This window comes from Apaloderma vittatum, unplaced genomic scaffold (assembly GCF_000703405.1).
Source record: "Apaloderma vittatum isolate BGI_N311 unplaced genomic scaffold, ASM70340v1 scaffold22761, whole genome shotgun sequence".
Classification (NCBI taxonomy): Eukaryota; Metazoa; Chordata; class Aves; order Trogoniformes; family Trogonidae; genus Apaloderma; species Apaloderma vittatum.
This window is the reverse complement of record NW_009698821.1, coordinates 267-7,366: the sequence shown is the minus strand read 5'-3', so window position 1 is coordinate 7,366 and position 7,100 is coordinate 267.

Genomic DNA, 7,100 nt, shown 5'->3' with positions numbered 1-7,100 from the left:
ATTCTGTTAGTGTCTACATTACTGTCCTGGTTTGAGCTAAAAACCCCAGTTCTGTTCAGTGATTTTTACTTTCTAGTTTAGTCTCTTCTAAAAGGCTGCACTTTCTGAAGTCAGCAGCATGTTTTTGCAGACAGTGTGTGCTACTGGCAGTGATAACACCTGATGTTTACAGTTACTGCCTGGGACTGGGATGCAGAAAGGCTCTTGCTTACACTTATTCCTATAGTGACCAAGGCCCCTGCTGGATCTGCGTGCCACACTAGCGGGGGCAGAAAGTAAAAAGGGTCATAAAGAAGTAAAAGTTTTCACCTCTGGGGAGTAACAGACAGGACAGGTGACCAACAAGAGTATTCCATCCCATATACATCATATTCAGAAAAACAAATGAAGGATCACGAGGGTTTAGGCCTCTTTCTTCTTCAATGGCCTGTGTCCGAAGAGGACTTCACTCAGTCTTGTGCCTTTGATCCTGAACCTAAGGTCCTGAATCCAGCTCTCATACCCAGCTCTGCCACTGAGCCCTGGGCTTCCCTGCCACCTGCTCTGCATCATCAGTGGTGAATGCTATTGGGAGAGGGAAGTCCAGTTCAATACTGGATTTGTATGTCGTAGTTCATTATTTTTATTATTTCCTTATTATTTCAATTATTGTTTCATTGAACCTGGTTTAATTTCCTTTTCCAATCCCTAAGTCTCTCTGCCTAGTTCCCTTTTGCTTTCCGTTTGGGGAGGGAGAGAGGTTAGAGAGCATCTGTCAGTGTTCAGCGGCCAGCCTAGCCCTAACCCTCAACAATAACAACTATTCTTACATTTCTAAATTGGAAATTTCAGTGTCAGTTTTGTACTTCACATACTGAACTTGGGAACCGTAACCTTTAATATGCATATTAAAAATAAGGAAAACTTATTATTTCATACAATAAATCTCTGCGCTATACAGTATTTTAAGAGGAATTTGTCATAGCATCGGTCACCAGGTGGCACTGCTACATACAGTCGTGATGGACAGTAATCCTTTGAGAGAGCACAAATGATAATGGGATAAAGACTTAGGGATTCCTGCCCTGTGTAGCTTAGATCTGGAACTGTACATATTCCTATCACCGTAATTTCCACCCTACATTGTGGGGAAATACTCCAATTTCTCTGTTAATTATTAAAAAGATTACTGTAACAATTTCCAGTGACATAAATAACATTTAGCACGTTGATAACAGAATACATAGTGTACATTGTATATTTGCATGAGCTTAAAACTATAATTATGCTAGCATTCTTGCATTATGACTTGCTCTTCAAATAGTGTCATGTTGGTCCTGGTTTGAGCTAAAAAGCACAATTCTGTTGTGATTTTTACTCTCCAATTTAGCCTCCTCTGTTGGGGCCTGCTGTTGCTTTACTTATTTTTTTCCTGTTTGTACATCTCAGATGTTTCTAGCTCTTTATCTTCTTCATAGAATAAGCATTTGTACTTCTCTGTCCAAGGGTTTAAAGCAGTTTCACCACTGTAAAATCCTTCTTCTGTATTTTGTTAGAAATGTACTTCTCTGCCACTGAAAGTGGCCCTGTTGCTTAATTCCCTTTTGAATTACCTCTGAATTTGAAAAATATGGACCAGTGTTCTTGGTACTACTGAAGCTGCAGACAATTTTTCTGCTCTCCATTAATGGGGCCAGAATGTCATTACTACCGTGCCTTAGGCAGGTTACAGTGTAGTTTTTTAAACTTACCTGAGAGCTTAGCCAAATTAAAGCCAGACAGGCTTCCTTCCTACAGATGCTTCTGAACTGGCAAGTACTGGATGCTGCCACCACACGTGAAGCTTGAGAAGGGTGTTAAAATTTACATTTTAAATGAGGTGGGGAATGTAAGCACACGTCTCTCATGAACCTCGGGTGTGCTGTGTGATGCTGCTTCTCCCAGGTGGGAGTGTGGGAAGAGATGCTCAGCAGTCAACAGAGTCAAAGTCAAGACGACAGATGTCGATTTACCTAGGAGACAGTCAAGGACGAAGAGAAAGAGGATTAAGGGGTTCCCATCTGTTCTCTTTTTTTTTTTTTTTGGCAGCTACACTGGCACCATTCTTGGTATTGTGTTGGGACAAGTACCCTGTTGTTCATGCTGTACCTTCTCTTACCAGGTATAACAGTACTGAGTTTGAGGTTGCAGTGACATTTTTAATACTGATACGTTGTTAAAGTATTAATGGTATTTGCATTTTCTTCTTGAAGAGATATGATTTGTGACCTTTGAAGCTGAAGTACTCTTAGCTTCCAAAGCACATCTATTCCATATTATTTTTGCACTCTGTGACAGATCTGGCAACTTTTCTAGCTTGTAGTTCATCCTTTGTTATAATTTTGTGGAAGAATATCAAGGTGCTCTTTTTAGCCTTGGCAATGACAGGAAATGCTTTCTTATTTTCCATTTCTGAAGAGTTGGGGGGGACCAGAATTCCTTCCAAATCACAAAACAAAGAAGTAGTGGGCACTGTCAGGGAGAGAAGTTGATTCCTGCAGTCGCAGTACTCTATTCTTCCTCATTTATTTCTCCTCTTTGTATGTTACTGCAGCAGTGAGGGAATAGTAGGGAACTAAATGCCTCCTTTATATAAAAAGCAGAAATAAATGGGAACGTGGAAGTTCTCATTGCAGAAGTGGCTCTATCTCCTGTAATAACTAGCTTTGCAACGGGCCTGAACTGCCAACAGCCACCAAACTCTGTATTATCTCAAACTAGGGATTTTAGTAAGCTGATCTGATACCCTTTTCTTGGGGAGAAACCTTTAAAATAAAATTCTGAAAACTGCAAATGTTCTGGGAAGATGTTGTGAGCACATGTAAGCATACAGGACTGAGGATTAAAACCTAGTTTTAAACAAAAAAGCATTGTTGTTCTTCACCAGATTCAAAGTCTGCTGAGCCACAAAATTTCACGAGGTGACTGTTACATGAAAAAATGACAAAAATAAGAATCTGATTCAGAATCAAATGCTTCTTTGAAGATAAATATAATATTCAATGCATTGTGTCTTTTAATCAATACTACATTAAATTGAATAATGATACACTGAACAGAGACATCAAATGTGATAGAATACCTTAAGTTCTAGAGATGTTTATGAAATTTCTAGCAAGGGGTTATTCTCTTAAGAATGTTGCTCATTCCAGTTCCCTCAGATCTGTTTTGGAGTGGTTCTTATTGGCAGAACAAATTATAATCTGTCATTATGATCAAAAAAGATTAGTGCCATTTGAGAAGGAAAAAACCCAACAAACCGCCCAACCCCCTAGCAGATTAATTTTTCATCATTTTTATTGTGTACAAATTGCAGTGAGTGTCTCCTGTTATTGACATGTCTCTACAAGATGGATATGTCTTACTCAAACCTTTGGCATTTTGTTTCAAACTAGAATAACCTCTGTACATCCTGAAAAATAAACAACTTTCATTATTTCTAGCGATGTTTTCACCTACTTAATAAAGGAGGCACCAGAGTTTCTCCAGCAGCTAAATTTTAAAGCCTTGGTAATATACTCACTACTGAACCTACTTTCCAATACTTAAAAGTTAATTCATTAGAGTCTTAAAATAAGACTGGGTAGTTTAATGAAATGTTTTCTAAAGTAAAAATGTCTATATCTGAGGTATTTGCCTAGTTACAAATAATGCAAATACAGCAGTGGACCTTGAAATCCCAGAGCGTTAAATGACAGCAATCTTAGAAAAGCAATAGAATGAGAAGAAATTCCAGCTACAGGGTATATTGCTGAAATACAGTGCTCTAGTCCAAGGTGAGTGAAGTTATGCATAAATTACGGAATTGTAAAGTCAAGTCTACAGCTCTAACAAATTAATATTTTTTCAGCAATTAAAATTGTGTCTAGAAAGCTTAAGGGGATGAATAATTACTAGTAATTAACAGTCTGGTCATGTGAGATGCTGAGGTCTCTCCACTCCTTAAGAAATTACTGAGAACTGTGGTCGCTTACCATTTTGCAGGTTTAAATCCGGAATGTGAACACTGAATATGAACTGATGATCCAGATATGACACATGAAAAGGCTGCTGTGGTGCCCTTTGCAGAAACAGGATGCATTATCAAGGTATTGTCTTAATGAACAAAACGCACTTCGTTTAATAAACAGAAAGAAAATGCACATCCACTTTATTTGGGAAAATAATCTTTACACATGTAATACTCCACTGAGAAGTATATCAAATCCAAAATGTTCTTGAGGTGTTTACTTATGTTTAGTTAACGCTATCCATATTTGGTCACTTTGATAATAAAAATTATTGTAAGAGATTTTGCATCTAATATCTATCTAGTCAACAGAAATTAATGGCAGGCTATCAACAATTCAGAAAACTCTGAGTGTGTGCATGGTTTTATCTGACCAACTAAGTCTGTATTTGCAGTACATGCCATGGCAATTATTGAGCATATAGTACTTTATTTACTCTAGATCTGCCAATGCAGTTTTCACTTCAATTTTCCAATTCTTTTCAAGAAGCTTGGCCAGAAATAAAAATAAGAGCAAGCTAAAAAAAAATGTGGCATCTCATCAGAGGCTTTGCCTGTCATCTCTCTGCATGGGTGCTGTATTTACATTTCTTTGCATCTGGGATGACCTAGAGAGAAACTGCTCCTTCATCAAGAACAGACAGGAATTTTCAAAGCTCGGTGGATAAGGGCTATGGAAAGTTGCTTTCTTCTCTATCCCAAAGTTTCTAAGTCCCATTAACTGAGCTGTAAGGATTATATAGTTTAAGCTAATTCCTAATTATATTGTGCAAAGAATTAGAGGATGATGCTTTTGATTACCATTATGGTAAGGGTAGAAATTACATGAGGTGCATGTCAGAGGTCACGGGCAAAGGAATACTGTGCTTGATATGAAAGAGATTAGCAGGTTTTAACTTAAAGGTGCATGAAATCTTAGAACTAAAGAGAAATGAGGAAAAACAGGACCAACTTCAAGAAGAAGTTATGTAACTAAAGGACTGAGTTTCTAACGAAACACTGTTAATGAGATGGGGGGGATGAAAAGCCGTAGGCAGATTAAAGGATAAGAAAGAAATGATGAAATAAATGGATAAAGGTAATGGACAGCTAAGGAGGATTACTATGAAGAATCAATCGAGAGAGACAAAAAAAGCCAAAGTGAGAAGAAAGCATGAGAACTTTGGATTAACATCTGAGATTTTGATTTTGAAGGTGGTTAAAATATTAGTAGTAGAGTTTATTCAGATTAATTTCACTGTAGAGGGGATTTGTGTAACGAATTCAGTAATAAAAATGGATTAGGTCAAAATAACCAGACCTCATACCATATTAAGCAAATCACCCAACTGAAGGAGAAAACAAACAGCTTTATGTAACTGGCACAATTTAAGAATTTCCAGATTCGTTTTGTTCCTCACAAAAGAATCTGCAAAAGCTGAAGTGCATCCTTAGCAATTGAAACCCCAGCTCTGTAGTCTTCAAGTGGAGGGTTCTTGTTCCATTTGAACATTGTGAGAACATCAACATCCCTGCCATTGCTTAAAAGATTTCAGCCTCTTTTTACTGTTTGGTTGTTTGGGTTTTTTTAAAAATCTATTCATGTGATTGTCTTCATGTTTCCTGATTATTATTAATTATTTGTATCACCATAGCTCCTAAAAGTCTGGGCATTTGTCTGCAACCTGGTTTTGGGAGGTCGTATACAAGCCTAACACAAAGGGATCTAATAGTGTCAGAGCTGGTGTTTGTCAGCAGCTGCAGCAATCCAGTATTTTGCAGCCTCCCCCTCACACCGCTTCATTAAAGCCACTTCGTTATTATCCCCTCTAAAATCATTGTAACGGAACATACGAGGGGGTTTTGCCACTGCTCTAGCGCGAGCCCGCTGTTCGGTTCGCTTCCCTGGTAGTTTAAATTGGTCTTTACGCTTAAGTGACTGAATCGCAGCTTCACGCTCGGCAAGAATCATCTAACCAAGCGTTCCCCAAAGGAACGAGTAGCCTCGCTGCCCTCTTCACCCCCCCAGCAGTTATTCCCGCTTCCTTTGTGCCAACAGCGGTGTCTGTGTGAGCGCTGTCACTTAAATTAGAGGCGGCTCGCAGAACTGAACTGGCAGAAAACGAGCAGTTCACTGCAGCATGAAACCAGTGCCAGGGCCGCTGCCAGGAAGCAAATGGGTCTTCTTCCCAGGTGCGCTGTTGGAAGATCCCAGGAGCTCTTGAACTGTCATCCCACAGCACCGGAGAACAAAATCTCAGGCAACATTCTCAGCCAAAGGGTTAATGCTAACCACGCAGACTGAGGGACAAGGATTTTTCTAGGTTTGCGATCAAAAAAATTTGGCCATTATACTTCTGTGTAAAATTTGTAAAATCTACTGCAACGCAGTTCGGATGTTAAAATGTGTGAAAATAGTCAGCTTGGGAAAGCAATTCCATTCTGGCTTTACCTTGTACCATTGTAGCAACCATTAAAGCTGGCACCCAGCCTAGGTAAGACTTTTTGCACTCTCTGCCCTGTTCTAAGAATAGCTCGTTTTAGGATGCTGTGGGAGGAGGTATATTTGACGCCTTTCCAAGTCAGAACATTTCAAACTGAAAATTACATCGGATAAACCAAAATGCATAAACTAGATGATTGAACTGGGAAGCAGAAGAGCAAAATACTTTGCTCAGGAAAAAGGCACAGTTGCTTGTAACGCTATTTAAACTGCGTTTAGTGACGGGTTTTGTGTCAGTTCAGGCTGTTGTGGGTTGTGACCTGCTGTGCTACGTGACCCCTCTCTCTCCAAATAACCTAGTGTGCAGCCTCACATTACACTGAGGAGCTCTTCAACTCAAGCCACAGATTTATTTTTTCTGGACAGGGTTAAAACAGTTGCCGTAATAGGACATTACTGGGAATTATCGCTGCTGTTGCTGCAGATGTAAACACAAGGACGGTCACTAAAAATGGACACGGATGCTGGGTGACTGGAAAAGCTCTGACCAGCTACTTTCTCAGGTGGAGGAGCCTCGCTGCTAACATTTACAGTAGGTGGCGAATTTTCCGTAGACTAAGGAGATAGATGTTATCGCGATAGCGAGGGAAA